At 28.0% G+C, this 15,938-nt stretch overlaps 1 protein-coding gene across 2 annotated transcripts in view; it reads right to left on the bottom strand.

The window, feature by feature from the left end:
- The window catches only part of LOC107456457 (neuropilin and tolloid-like protein 2), a 330,240-nt gene that overhangs the window by 59,958 nt on the left and 254,344 nt on the right, over positions 1 to 15,938 (bottom strand). The gene's annotated exons all lie outside the window — the stretch shown is intronic.

Raw genomic sequence — 15,938 nt, 5'->3', positions numbered from 1 at the left:
AAAACAGAGTGCTTTCTGATATTGTATCAATAAAGCCAAAGCAAAATATATTAATACAATAGTGTGAGGAGCACTCAAAAATTTTTTTTATAAAATAACTACAAATAAAATAGATCATAAAAAGTAAAAATAACATGTAAAAACAGATAATAAAATAAATAATAAAAATAACATGTAAAAACAGATAATAAAATAAAAAAAAAGAAAAAGCAGCCATTTCTTTTAATTATATATGGTATTTTATTTTGCCAGAAAATTCTTTCAGGTAGAAGAAATTGAATGTTAAAATAAAATAAAAGAGAATATTTTTTCTTCATTACTTTCAATTTTATTTCGTGTCCTTTTGCAGTTCATTTTTCTTAGACTTTCAATTTGCAATTAAATTAATTTTCTTGAATGGTTATGAAAAAGAGTTTTTGCTTGAAAAATTAACAAGAACCTTTTAAAAATATTTAATCTAGATTTTAACGAATTATTGAAGCCATGAGTTTTAAAATCGCAACAATTCAGTCAAACGTTATTGAAAATTTTTATTCCTTTTAAGCACTTTTTTTTAAATAAAAGAGAATTTTTGCAGATAGTAATTTTCTTTTAACAAGACAATACGTTTTAAATGCATTAATATTATCTATGCATAATGAATGAGTTTAATATTATGAATAATTTAATTAATGATGAATTTAATATTATCTATGCGAAATTACAATGCTTAATTCCGTTTTAAACAATAAATTAAAGAAATAAAAACTTATGATGTTTAAAAAAAAGGAGCAAAGCTTAAATGAATGAAACATAAATATTAAGAGTAATATTTAACAGGCTAATTTGAATTATAGGGCAAAAGCGCATTTTAAATAATTAATCCCAATAAACAGTAGCAGTAAAATATTACCTAATTTGAAACTTCATCTTCTTCAAAAATATATAAATCGGAAACAACAGTCCACATTAGCTGAATAAAAGCTTTATTCTCTTCAAAAATACATAAAAAGAAAATAACAGTCGAAATGTTTCAAGAGCTTCAATAATAGGCGCCCATTTTCAAGACTTGCCGGTAGCGAATGAAAGGAAATAAAAGCTATCTGAAATATCAAACGTAAAGTGGCTAAATGTAAACGCTACAGTGATTTTTCCAGTTTTGTTTCTCATCTTTATTTTTCCTTTTTTCGGTAGCAACTTAACGTTTCCAATTTCAAATTACTTTTGTTTTTTCTCATTCATGTCTGGTAAGTCTTAAAAATGGGCTTCTGTTTTTGGAGCGCTTGAAACATGTCGGCTGTTATTTCCTTTTTACGTATTTTTTGAAGAGAATGAAGTTTTAAACCAGGTAATGTCGACTGCTGTTTCCTATTTATATATTTTTGAAGAGGATGAAGTTTTTAATCTGGTAAAAACACATTTATCAGATTTAAAAACAATATTTAAATTATGTAATTTTGAAAGTAATTTTACACTTAACACATTGTTTGAAATTTAAAGTCAAGTTTCAGAGTAACATGAGTTTACAGTATTTCATCCTCTGCCTACGGTCTGAATGGTTAGACAAAACGTTTCAGTCAGTTCTTTTATTACAGTAAGCCACTATTCTTCGTTAGTTTTTATTAAATTTCTTTCAGTTATTTACCATAATTTTATTGATCGAGATCACATTTTCGTCACCAATCAAAATTTACTCATACTCGATAGCAATCCTTTATTTCATAGCAGTATATAACATTTCAAGTTTTATATTTAGTTATTGAATTTTAATTTTTATGAATCCTGATGCTAGGATTATCAAAACAATTATTGTTTTTTCGTTTTTCATTACCCTCACTTGCATACAACTGTTGACTACAAAAGATTTGTGTTTTATCAAAGCGGCCTTGTCCTTTTTTTTGTGATTGTCCTTTTTTTGTTTCTATTGCATTAGATAATTCTTGATTACTGCAGATTGGTGCTTCATTAAAATGGCTTAAATTAATTTATTTAACTTACGCTAACTTATCCCTTATTAATAATTTAACTTATCTGAATTCTGAGTTGGATGACAATAAGAGTTTCTATCACTTCCTGATCGCTATAAGTAGAGTTATCACTTACCTAGCAGAAAAATAACTTGGGAACTCATTGTGCCAATATTCAGCAATCTTGGCTCAACAAGGTTTTAAAGGGCCATTATTTTGCCAATATTGGACCGATATAGAAATGTCCGATTCACCCGAAATTTTATAGCCACTATTCAGCCGATGTTTACCCGATATAAAATTGTTAAATTCACCCCGATATTTTATTGCCCTTATTTACCCAATGTTGGCCCTATACAGATTTGTTAAGTTCTCCCGATATTTTATAGCCGTTATTCAGCCTATGACTGTTCGATATAGAAGTTTTAGACTTAACCGATGCTTTATAGCGTTACTCAGCCTATATAGATCATAGATAAAATTGTACTATTTTCCCGATATTTAAAGTCGTTATATAGTCAATGCGGCTCCTATATAGAATAGTTTCATTCATCCAATATTTTTTTAGCTTTATTTAGCCTATATAGATCCTGTTTAAAATCGGCCGGTTAACCCGATATTTTATAGCCTTCAAATGAAACCTTAAAGGTAGAATAATAAACGCCTTTCTCTAAAACTATATTTAGTTGTTTTCAAATCTCATGGGCGGATAGCCATAAATATAATTCCAGTGCTACTAATACAATAAAATAACTTGGTAACTTGATAACTTGATTTTCTACTGTCAGAACTTGTCATTACGACCAAGGTGAAAATGTTTTATTTTATAACCGCCGTTGAACAGCCGATCCAATTCCGGGTTTACGACTACCAATGTTCATCTCCGTAGACTTGTAATTTTGTACCTAATCCTGAAGACAATGGAACTCCTGGATCAAGTATTGGGAGTAATTTGCTTCTGTGGAGGACTTTTTGATGGAACTTACCAGCATTTGCATTTCATGGAGTGGAAAACCATGAAAATTTCCCATAGTTAGCCTGACGGTAAGGGGATTCCAACCCATGATCCGTCTACCACTATGGATATTTTATGCCAGCGAGCACCGGCACGGTGCGAAATTCGTATCGACTAGCCGTTGATGGGATTAAAACTCGGTTCACCTTATTGGAAGGTGATTTCTCTACCCCTTGAGCCACCACGGCTCAAGGTTAAAATATTTGTAGTTATCATTTCCAGTAATTTGATGAAGACTGAGTGTTAAATCGGATTTGCACATCACTTTCTTTCTGAACCCCACTTTAAAATATCGCCATTAGTCTAAATGTAGCTTTATCAATCTAATTTTTAACTTTCGAAACATCAAGCATAAATTTTGACCAGAAACTTGCCGTTTTGACCAAAGTGAAAATCATTTCCAGTGATGTTGTAAAGACAGTGCTTAATCGGATTGCGCATTGTATCTTCTAAACCCACTCTAAAATGTAGCCGATAGTTCAAGTGCAGCTTAAGCAATCTATTTTTTAAAATCCTACAATATCAAAAGTAACAATAAACTTTTAAAATCATTGCATCGCTTTGTTTTCTGCTTCAAATCGCACCGTATTACCCTCAAAAGTCGCATAATGAGTAAAAGCAATTTTTCCTTTTCAAAATATGCGTGTTTAACTGCTCTATTAATTAATTAATTTTCAGAATATTTGGATCAGCTCAGAGTTTTAAGACAAAATATCAATCTTGAATTGACTGTTTGTTTACCAATCCACATATAAGATAATAGGAATCAACAAATAATAAAAAAATACAAAAAGAAATCTGTGAATCAAAAAGAAAAGAAAAGAAGGGACATATTCTGCTGGTGCATTTTAGCTAGTCTGAAGATTACCTTTGAGTTTGTGTCAACATGAATTGCATTTAGGAATTTTCAGTATTTAATGATATTAAAAAACCATGTTGAAAATTTCAAATAAAGAACTTTTGTTTACCCGAATATGCTTTAGCTTGTTTTTTAAAAATTGTGCTTATTTTTTTGAATTTTAAAGCATCTAAATACTTAACTAGTTTGTAACATAATATTTATAGTTATTTATGTTAAAAAGGAAGTATTTGTTCAAAAGTAGATTTTGCAATAAATAACTGTAGTAAAAGCCATTTTTCTCAAAACGTACTTTTTGACAAATTTATGAATTTCCAACTTCCAGCGAAATCACTTTTTATACTATATATATTCATGAATGCTGTTACTATTTTGTAGGAAAAGTTTTTCAAATTTAGTAAATAGCATTATATTTATATATGATATTTTATTATATCTGAGGATTTTTTTTTCTCTCCAAAAATGCTGGTTTTTCTCTAATATTTGTTTCAGTAGTAAAAAAAATGGAAAAAGTACTTCCAACCGTTTTAATTATGTTACCTAATACGTAATATTTTGAAAGAATTTTGTTATTTTAACAAAATTTCAGAAGCGAGAAATGATATAACGAAACATTATAAATTCCAAGTTGCAAATTTTTTTGAAAATTTTGAAATATTTTTTTTGAGATTTTTGATATAAGTTGTTTATAACTATATAAACTTATACTGAAAATTTCAAAACAATCCCTTGATAATCTCTAAAAATATTTTCTGAAAGTCCTTCGTCGTCTTTCGCTTCTTTGAAAAAGAAAAAAAAAATAATGTTATTTTTGTCAGTAGTAAAACAAAAAACGCGTGAGATGAATCCCTTTCCTATATCTTCTATCACAACAGAAAATGTTTTCTACGTCTTTCAAAGGTGATGAGCCCAAAACTTTTGTTTTAAGTTCTGAAAAAAATTTTTTTTCTTCATTTTAGTAAATTTAAAAAAAATTAGTTTTTTAAATAGTTACTTCATTTTCCTTTTAAATAAAATATCAAAAATCTCCAATGTAAGAAAAAGTCTAAATAAAGTTTATTGCACGTACTTAAATATTTAATTATTTTTTATTCGCCTGCTAAATTCAATAACTCACATGAATGTCGAAGCATTCATGAACTTCGGCACCAAATTAATATTTCTAAAGGTATCGCTTGTTTAGTTTGCTTATAAGTAATTCTTTTAAAGTGTGTTTCTATAAAAGTAAATAATTTAATATCAGCGGTAATCGTAATGAAAAAAGGTAAGTTGTGTCCTGATTAGTTATGAAAAGTGATACTTATTCGCTTAGGATAAACGTAAGGAATCGCCATTCTATTATTGTCGCCAAAGATGCTTAATAGGCAAATTGTAAAAAAAGGATTAAAGCTGTGTACCAAAAGACAAAATTAATGGAGTAAAGGTATTTATTCGTTCAGAGAAACCGTAAAAATTTTAAATACTATTATTAATGCTTAATATTGATAATATGTTAGCAAAAAAATTACCCTTCTACTGGAGAGTAAAGTTAATGGAGAAGAAATATTTATTTGATTTTAGCATATTATTATTATTGATACCAAAGCCAAATTAGTATGGGTAATATGTATTAAGTGAAATACGGAAAAAGAGCTATGTGCTAAAAAGCTAAGTTAAAAAGGAAAAGGTTAATGGGGAAATTTATTTAGGGGAACCGTAAAAAATCGACAGATGACGCTTAAATAATTTTGGTAATATTTCATAACCGTCGTTGAACAGCGACCAAATTTTTGGGTTACGATTGGTAATGTTCAACTTCTTAGTCTTGCAATTTTGAACCCAATCCAGAAGACAATGGAACTCCTGGATTGAGTATTGGGAGAAATTTGCCTTAGTGGAGGACTTTTTGACGCAGCTAACCCGCATTTGCGTTACATGGAGAGGAAAACCACAAGGACCTCCCACGGTTAGCCTGACTGCAAGGGGACTCTAACTCATGATCTGTCTACCACTGAGGATATTTCACGTCAGCACTGTGGTCGATGCAAGCCGGATACGGAATTCATATCGACTGAGATTCGAATCCGATTCGCCTCATCCCCCACGCTCTATCCCCTGAGTCATCGCAGCTCAAATTTGGTAATATGTACTACTGGTATTATGTGTAATTGGTGCAAAATAATTCTGCACCGGATTTTCCGTAGTTTTAGAAAATATATTTTCCTGAGGTGGCCAAGACAGTGTATTAATATTTTAATGAATTAGTATTAAAAATAAATTTCTTTAACCACTACTTATGAATATTTTAAACGGTAAATTAAAGGTCAGATGGAGAAATGGTCATGCTCCAAACTCCTTATAAAGGTCTTATAAGAATTCTATCTAAGTGTTTTTGAAATTTAGGCTTCAGTTTGCTGTCACTGATAAATGTATTTCGCTCAAAACTCAAATGTTGAATGGCTATGCAGTTAAGTACTGAATATATTAAATAGATATAAAGTATTATATTGATATATTTGGTGATTATTAAAACTTACTGATACTGTAGAAATGAGTGTCTTAGGGCTCCTTGTTAGAGATATGTCTTGGAGAAAATTAATTGATTGTGGTAAATTTTGATTATTATGAGTTGGCAGCGAACAGTATCATCACGTCAAGCGATGCTAAATACAGGTAATCTACTTAAGGTGATAAGTTAATCTGCATAATATTACATAAAGTTATCGGAAGGGGCAAAAAATGACAATAAATTTTAAAAAAAAGTAAATTATTTTAGCTTTTTTAATTGAAGAGCTAAGTAGAAAAACCTGGTTAGTGACCTGGTAAGGCTATATAATCAGGGTAAGAATTAAAAAAAAGCAATCTCCGTACTATTTATTAGAAGACGGAACTAATGATTATTTGCCTTATTTTATTTACCACTGCTTTATTTGAAAATAAAAGTCACACAATCATATTGAGAATTAATGCAAATTAACCATGTTAAGATTAAAGTGGAAGTAGAAGTAATTCTGTTGCAATAAACAAACCCATATTGATACAACAACTTTATGATATTTTCACTGATGCATAAATACCCTGAAATTGTCACTAAGCTCTTCAATTGTGCCAGTATATGCCTTTCAGTTTTGTGAGTAATTTCTGATTATTTGATTTTTTTTTTAAAAATTATTCTAGTACGAAACACGGGTATTCAGCTAGTTATTCATTATAACTTCTGCTTATTTTTTTCAATTTGCAATTCAAATCACTTCCTTTTATGCTTTTTAAAAAATAAATTAGAATTGTTATTGTAATTCTTTGAAAAATGAACAAGGATTTATTTGGTAATTAGTGATAGTAATTAGTTAGAGTAGAGTTATGTATTCTTTTAAAAATGGTTTCATTTTTTATTTGAAAAATGGATTAAAATCATTAATCTGCCAAAGTAATATAGTTCAAATGGAACAGTATATGAATTTGACGATAAAATGTTTCAATGACTTATTTATTTTGCAGGTATATCTAAATTTCATACATTTCATTCAGAATCTTCCTTGAATTCATTTGCATCAGTTGTCACTTTTTAGCAGTATACATCAAGAAGTGAATGTTAATATGTAGTTAGATTAGTTTACATTTTTTTTTCTCACAATTTCAATTGAGATTATTATATTAAATTAGTTAAAAAAATCTCACGGTCTCAGGATAAAAAAAAGGAATATTCTGTGACATAGAAACTATATTAAACTTTAAACCTAATTATTATCGAATATTGTTAGGAGGAAGCCTCATTATCTCAAGAAATATCTTATCTGATACAGACAGGGTGATCAAATTTAACTTTTTTCTAAAGTTCATAATTGCATAATTTTCATAATTGTATCTCTTCATCAAATAAATGAACTTTAAAATGAAAATTATAATAAACAAAAAAACTTATAAACAAATATTATAAGGAAATAAACTTTTAAAATAAAATATTCTAGTCTTCTAAATTTTAATTTTAATTTTCAATTACTAATTTTTCATAAAAATATGTTGTGTTAATTAGGTTATAGATTAGAATCTGTAAAATTTAGAAAGTTTTCCTATAACTCGTTAGAGAGTTTGCAGGGATAAAAGGAAGTCACTTTTACTACAACTTAATATTAAATATACATGCAAAATACATCCACTATGTACATGATTCTTAAAAATAAGTTTTTTTAGTTCTAATTATCGTTTGCAAATTTTTACAATATATTTTTCTTAAAGTCATGTTTTGAATTTAATTAGGCTATAGATTATGTATAATGTTCAGAAAGTTTTTCTTAATTTTGACGCGGACTAGGAGAGCAAACTGAAATAACTTTTTCTACCAGCCAAATTTTAAATATTTATACAGAATACTTAACTTAATAACTTCTTACCATTGCATTTAATATAGTATATTCTTTAATAATCCGGCAAGAAAGAAAAAACAGGTTATAACACTTGTTCAGTAAGAGTATTTTCACAATCCGAAAATTATCAGTACCTTTTGAAGTGTGTGTGTGTGTGGGAGGGAGGAGCCTGCCAATTGCCCAAAAAAGGAAATAAAAAAGCAAGAATCTTGTTGTTAGATTATGAACTTTTCCACAAAATAACTGAAATCCTGAAATCAAATTTCTGAAAATTGTAAAATGTACAGCTTTTTGTAAATATTCCATTTTTATTTGCTAGGGGGTCCAACTCCTGCTCACTTTTCTACCAACATCCTCGATTGATTTGTCATATTTTTTTTTTCTTTAAGCAGATTAAAAAAAGTCATTCAATTAAAATAAGACCATTAGGTTTTTATTGCATTCGGAGAGTTTAAAATAAGTCAGTTTGCTCGGTTACCACTGTAACTTCTTCAACAAAATTTGTTTTTAAAATACTTATTTAATTTTTGGTTGGTGAACTCGTTTAATATTTTTCGCTTAGAAATTATTTATACCAATATACCAGTTAAAATTGCCCTAGAATTTTAAATAGTTATTTTGTATTCATTATTTGATTGAATACGTTAATAGCACACAGTTTCACATAAATATTTACTTAAAAGTAAATATAACTTATCGAAAAGAAAATATAGATATTTACTGTTGAATAAATGTAAAACAGTGACTATTGTTTTTCATTTTTTCAAGAGTAAATATATATATGTATATTTATATTATTACATAAAATGTTACATAGTTAATTGGAATCGTGAGAAATTTTTAGTACAATAAATGAACTACCCTTTTACACTTAAGCCCTTAATTTATTAAATATACATATTTATTAAACATATTTATAAAATATAATGAGATAGAATAGATTACAGTAGCAGTGGCTAATGTACCGATCTTCGGTAAATATTTCCACTGCTATTCTGCCGATTATCGACAGCAGCGCCACTTTACAGGAGCTAATCCGATCATGAGTTCAGTTCAGAAATGGTAATGTTATTAAACATATTTTTGCGTCTGGTATGATAGCGATAACGTAATTCAACCGTAGGGCACGCTATGCACGTGTATACTGGGCATTGGCACTCCACTTTAAAAGAGGACCAATGTATACCTGTACTTAACGTTAAAAAATAAATGTCAGGTATACCGGACAAATGTGTACAGGAGAGTTTTACTTGATGTTAAAAAACATGAGTGCAGAGTATTTCAATTCATATATAGCTCTTTCTAATTCTTTAGAAGAAGAAAAACATGAACCCACAGAAATTGTGCTCGTTGTGATTATCAAAACTAATAAGTAAATAAATATAAAAAAATCACGCGAGATATTACTTGACATTAGAAAGATGCAATATAATACTGCCGTGCTAGTAACGCTAGACTCTTGAATCCTATCTTCTAATATTAGAACTAATATTATACAAGATTAAATAGTATTCGATCTTACATTCGAACTTTCAAAATTATCATCTATTTCATTACTTTTGGTCGAGCGCTACATTTTTGCGAAAGGTTATTCCATATTATTAATAAATAAACATTTATTTATGAAAGAAAACGATAAATTAAATATTACTTAAAATATAATTTTTAGCCAATGCAATTTTATGCCAGAAAACACAAAAGAATATTAGCAGAAGTAAACTGAGTTCGCGAGTTCAATTGTTGAGTTGTAACTTCTTCACGCTTGTTTACATCGCCATAGTTCCGTCACCGCCATTGTTTGGGGTTATAAGCTAAAATGAAATTTTTAACTTCAAAGGTATTTATGATGTAGTAATTTTTTATTAAACTTTATAAATTTCAATGATAGATGCATAAAACCTTAAAGTAGTATCGTAAGTAGTGTTTTTCTGTAGAAACATTCAGTGCACCGAATCTTGACCTCTTAATTAAAACATTCAGGAATTGATTTAATAAATTTATCAGTAAGTATTGTGATTGTGCTCATTTTTGGCAATGTTCGCTAGTAACAGTTAACTACTCTGTTAAAACGTATTGTCTGATTACAAATAATAAGTATTGTAGTTAGTTTAGTATAGGCTCTTAAAAACTGTGCTTACTTGGTAATTCACATCAGACAGAATTTCACTGCAACAATGATTAAGATAAGGATTAATTCTTAGTAAACAAATTTGCAATGTTAAAATAATTATTAATTAATCGACTACTTTGTAGTTAAAACCATTAAATTTTAGAATGTTTGAAATTATATTCATAAGACCAACAGATTTGCATGTTTTTGATACATCATTAATTATATTAATTTATTGAATGATAGCAAATGGTTAAAAAATAAACAACAATATGGTCTATTCAAAGTGTTTTTATGCTAAATGAGGAACAGTGCTAAAAAGGAGTTAAAATTTTTATTCAGGAAGTTTTTTAAAAAAAAGTGAACATTTCCTATTGGCTCTATGAGCTTATGCAATGTACAAAAATATTTTGATAGTTAAGTGTCATAGCACTTTATCTTTAAAAAAAAATTTAAAAAGTATTGAATTTGATATATTTTTGTATCTGTATATATACTTGAATATTCACTTCAAATAAAAAGGGCTTAAGGGTTTTATACTATAATTTCTTATTTTTTTTTTAAAAAAGAATAAAATTATTACTTAAGAGCGGTTATAAATGAAATATATTTCGATTCTTGCTCGGTGATACTGAGAATTTTGGTGCAGATATTGTTAAGGATTAAATTTTAGACATTTTCAAATTGAATGATTTAAGTTTTAAAGAAATATTCAATGCTTAATAGTTTTAAATTTAGTGCTTTCAATCTGAAGTTTAACTTTTTTGCTCTTATAATTTTAGCTTCGTATGCTGGATTTCGAAGCTTATCTACCAGAAAGGAGTAATTCAATTTTGAGATAGGCTGCTGGACAATGCAAATGTAAAATGACAATCTGGTAGAAAACAAGTTCGATCCTGACAGAAAATAAAACAACTGGCGTGTATATGCTGCTAGGTTCTCTTTAAATCTGCTGGAGCTGAAATTCCTCTTATTTGTTGTTGTGTAGAAGTTTGAAGAAAGGCGCATCCCTGTGTGATTCAATCCTGCTGTTTGTGTGGTATACACATTGTTAACTGTTGTTGGCCTTTTTATTAAATATTTCAATAAAGCAAAGATTCCCCAGTTTATTGTTCTGAAATATAGTTGCACATGAACAAAAAATTGCAATTGAAGGGAAAAAAAAACTTTAAACTGTTAAGTTTTGGAATATTTTTATTATTTAAAAATAATGATTAAAATGATAACCAACAGTTGCTTTTTCGAATAAAAATGAAAATTATTTTATTTAATGACAAATATGTGTTCTTAACTTGTATTTTACCAAAGGATTATCGATATGTTTATATAAAACAATGACGGTAAGAATATATTGCTTTTATAGTTGAGTGAAGTTTATATTTATATTGTGTTTTGCTTTAAAATAAAATAATTAAGTTGTGAAATAATGTTTGCCATGATTTTATTCCACTTATTATTTTATTCTTAACTACTGCATTGTGTAATTTATTCTGAATTTTAGAAAATGGGGTTTGCAGATATGTGTTCATTAATGAAACTTAATAAAATATAATGTTGGAAAATTTTTTATAGTCTTTATAGTAATGTTTAAGTATTATGAAAACAGATATAGTTGAAATTCAGTTTCCTTTAAATTTTCAAGATATCGGAAACAATTTTATTTTAACATCATTGTTAAACATTAACTATAGCTTATGAGCATTTATACTACTATCATTGTATTTATTACTTTAATTTTGAATTATTCGGTTCAAATTTGAGATAAGAAGTGTATCTATATTTTCTTATGATGTTTAAAATAATGAAAATAGCAAACATTTCTTTGGCCTAATATTTAAAATTTAGCTAAACATTTACTTACAATATTGTAAAAGCAAAAAATTCAAACCAATGTAGAGAAGACTCTTGTTTAAATTTTCATCTGTAAAGTTCTTTGCGGAAGTTTCTTAAATGCCTAACTTAATTTTTTTAATGACTAATTCATCAATACCAGAAACTTGACTGCAGCGTCTGCTTAATTTTTTGAATTCCATTTTCTGAAAAGCTCTGCTTAAAATGTTTACATATTACACCTGCTTTTTCTAAACCTATTTATGTCATAACACATAATCTACATTTAGCGAAATACAAGCAATGGAATTGTTTTAAACAAAAGTCTATTTTGTTATAGCAACGTTCTCAAAAGAGTAATGGATTGTAGTTAAATTTTGATCATTCATACTAAAGGCAACTTTTTAAAGATAATGAAAAAAATGTTATTATTTTTTCGTCTCATTCTTGTATGCAATTATATATTTGTGCAAATTTAATTTAGATAAAACATAATATTTACTCACAGTTTTGAGTTTGCAAAGATTGTTGGTTTAGTACATAACACTTTTAAGTAATTATCGAATTGATGAAAATTTCTGATGTGCCCATAAAAGTAGTTTTTACATACATTTTACAAAAAAATATTAGCAGTTTTCATAATATTAGTTGCTTTCATGATTTAATTCCCTGGAAAAATTTCTACGTTGTGTTTCGGTTTTGTTTCAGGTGTTTTGTTAAATAAAATTTCAGATACTAAAAGAATAAAGCTACTTAAATATTTCTCCATTTAATTTCAGTGAAAAAAGAAGTGGAAGAAAATATGTGTAAATTTGTTGAAGTAAGTAATTTGAATATTTTTAAATTATGTTCTTTATTGTGTCAATAATTACAAGAAATGGAAACTTAAAAATTGAACAATTTTATTTTAAGATTATAAGGGGAAAAAATTTTAAGTCAAAAATTCCACTGAGTTCAATTGTAAATATATAACTTTAAAATTATATAGTGTGGTTTTTATAAAATAATTTCAGAATATAAATAATGAATGATAATTGCGAAATTACAAATGGCTTAATTAATACGACTTTTATAAAGAATGTTTTGCAAATTAACAAATTCAATTAAAATTTTGATAAAAAAGGCTCATTTCTAAAAAAAATTAAGAATTAATTTCTAAATTAATGATTTTAAAATTATTAATGATATAAAATTCATCAGAAAACTCATTGTATGAAGAAAAGAAAAAAATATCAATAAAGGTTGCGATATAGTATTATGTCTTAATTAAATTTGAAATATTCAAAAAAATTCAGCTGAACATAAGATATACTTTGGAGTAAGAAGGAGGAAAATGGATGGTTAGCAGAAATCGCTTATAATTTTATTTTGTATTTCTGTATTGCAAAGTAAATAATGCATAGAATGATATTATAAAACTATTGTTCTATGCTTTACTGCTTCACATCAATACAGAAAATTAAGTAAAATTATATCGTCGAATTATTCTACTACCATCCATATCTTCCTCTTGCTTACTCCATAAAATAAAAAGCAGCGCAAGATAATATCAGAAAATATAAAATCTAATATTAGATAGTCTCAAAACTAATGCAAAATAATATTATGGCGAAAGCTAGATAATATTAGTTTGATTAGAATCTAATATTATATAATGCAGAGCAATATTATATAATCCAATTATATAATCCAATATTATATAATGTGACCACTTTCATCTTTCTAATATTAGAAGTTGTGCAAGCTAACGTTAGATTTTACGGATTTTCTGATGTTCTCTAATATTATGTGCTACTTGAGCTTTGTGATTGGTTGAAATTTGCTTCAGCATAATAGCAAAATTAATTTTATTGCACCGACTGATCTGTGTAATCGGTTCTTCGGAATAAAAAATACGATCATATAAGTGTTGCAGGAAAATCGTATTACTCAACCACCTCAAGCTTAGCGGAAGAATTCACTTTTTAAAAGGTGGGGAAAGGTAAAGCGCGTGCCAAATTAGGTCTCTGTATTCACTTTTCTCAGATTCTTATTCGCTTCGATTTTTTTTGCCTTCTTCCCCATAATTACTGGAATAAACTCTACCAGTTCCCTTAACTCTCACTTTACACACGCCAGCATGTAATGGGAGACCTATACCATTATAACTTTTATTAATTTTATGCTGATGACTATGCCATAGAAGTCTGGAAATTCACGTGGGAATACTGTATCATACCACATGATTTGACCAATCAGAATGCACCGTTCATTAATTTTTTGCAAACTATATAAGTATAGTTCAATAAAAAGAAGGCTTTAGCGTGCGAAATGTGCTATATTAAAAAAACGTGCCGATAATTCTAGCAGAAGTTGAAGAACTTCTTACATTTTATCGAAATTATCCATGGATATTTTAAATTTTTGTGTATATTAGTATTTTTTGCCTGAAAATATTGTATTTATAAGAAGCCTAACAATTAAACGGAATTCCTTAAGAAGTTTATTCGAGGGATAGGGTTTGATTGATAGTATAGGCTCGCTTCTCAGCTTTTGACGCCCTCTTTTAACTTGACGATGACTAATGACGTGCGCGCAACAGCCACCTGCTTAAGAAAGAAGGAGAAAAAATATAATATAGAGTTTTTAGATAGGGTGGGGCAAAACTCATGAAAAAAAAGAAAACTTAAATATATTGGCGTCCATTAATAAAAATATATGGATTCAGAATTTTCTTTAAGCGTAATCCGTTTATTTTTCCCGAAAAATATACTTTCCACATTGTAAAGGGGAAAGTTCTTATTGAGGATTTTCTTCTTGTTTGTAAGTTTTTTTTTTAGAAGATATTTCCCTTTTCCCATGTTTTTCAGTTGTCACATACTTGAATTTTAAGTAAAACAAATGGGACTACGTGAACGGAAGAAAATATTTAAACTTTAGAACAGGAAAAATTGAATTTGGAGAAAGGCTTAAAATGAGTTGGTTGTTTAAAAATATTTCTCTCATTCTTTAAGGAAGAAGGAAAAACTGAAAATGATTGCCAATATTTATTACAAATATTTCATTATTTTGAGGTATGGAATTTAAATTGAATTAGTGAAATAAATGATATTGTTTAAAACTAAAAAAACTGACTTTATTTCTCCGAATACTATTTTTATTATCTTTTTGTTTATGGTGATATCAGGGGTTTACAAAAGTTTAAAATATTGGAGCCAGAATCTCAATCCATATCGATTGAATAGAATCATAACTACTTTTTGCTTCATTATAACTTGTTTGTTTGTTTTATGTATGGAAATGCTATTAACATTTATTTTAAAGTTATTATTGTGTAAACATTATTAAATAAAATGATTCTAAGTACACTATTTTGACAAAATTTCTACTAGGTTGTTTTCAAGTCATTAAACAATCTGTTATTTTTTATCCATATAATATGATGTATATACATAAATACTTTCACAGACTGTAATACAGAATTTTTCCTTTTTAATACGTATTTTACTAATGATAACATTATAGATTAATTTGGATGTACTGTCGAAATTGTACTACCGACACACATGTTGTGTGAGACGTGTTGGCTTTGTGATTTAAAGCACAGCGCTGTGTAGTATTGCGGTTCGATTCCCGGTGGTGACTTAAGGCTCAATCTATATCAAATCGATAAGTATTAGATTGCCTGGATAGTTAAAGAAATTGACGCGCAATATTGACCCCATTGCTGCTGGTCATGAAATTGTAAACTTTTAATGATACTATATCTCAATCCTATTTATATTGCGAATATGTTTCAAATAATAAAAATATAGGTTTCGAAGTTTCAAGATACTAGATTGATTAGGAGGCGAGA

The sequence above is a fragment of the Parasteatoda tepidariorum genome, chromosome 4 (genome assembly GCF_043381705.1).
Source record: "Parasteatoda tepidariorum isolate YZ-2023 chromosome 4, CAS_Ptep_4.0, whole genome shotgun sequence".
In the NCBI taxonomy this organism is placed as follows: domain Eukaryota; kingdom Metazoa; phylum Arthropoda; class Arachnida; order Araneae; family Theridiidae; genus Parasteatoda; species Parasteatoda tepidariorum.
This window is presented reverse-complemented; position numbering and strand designations above follow the sequence as displayed.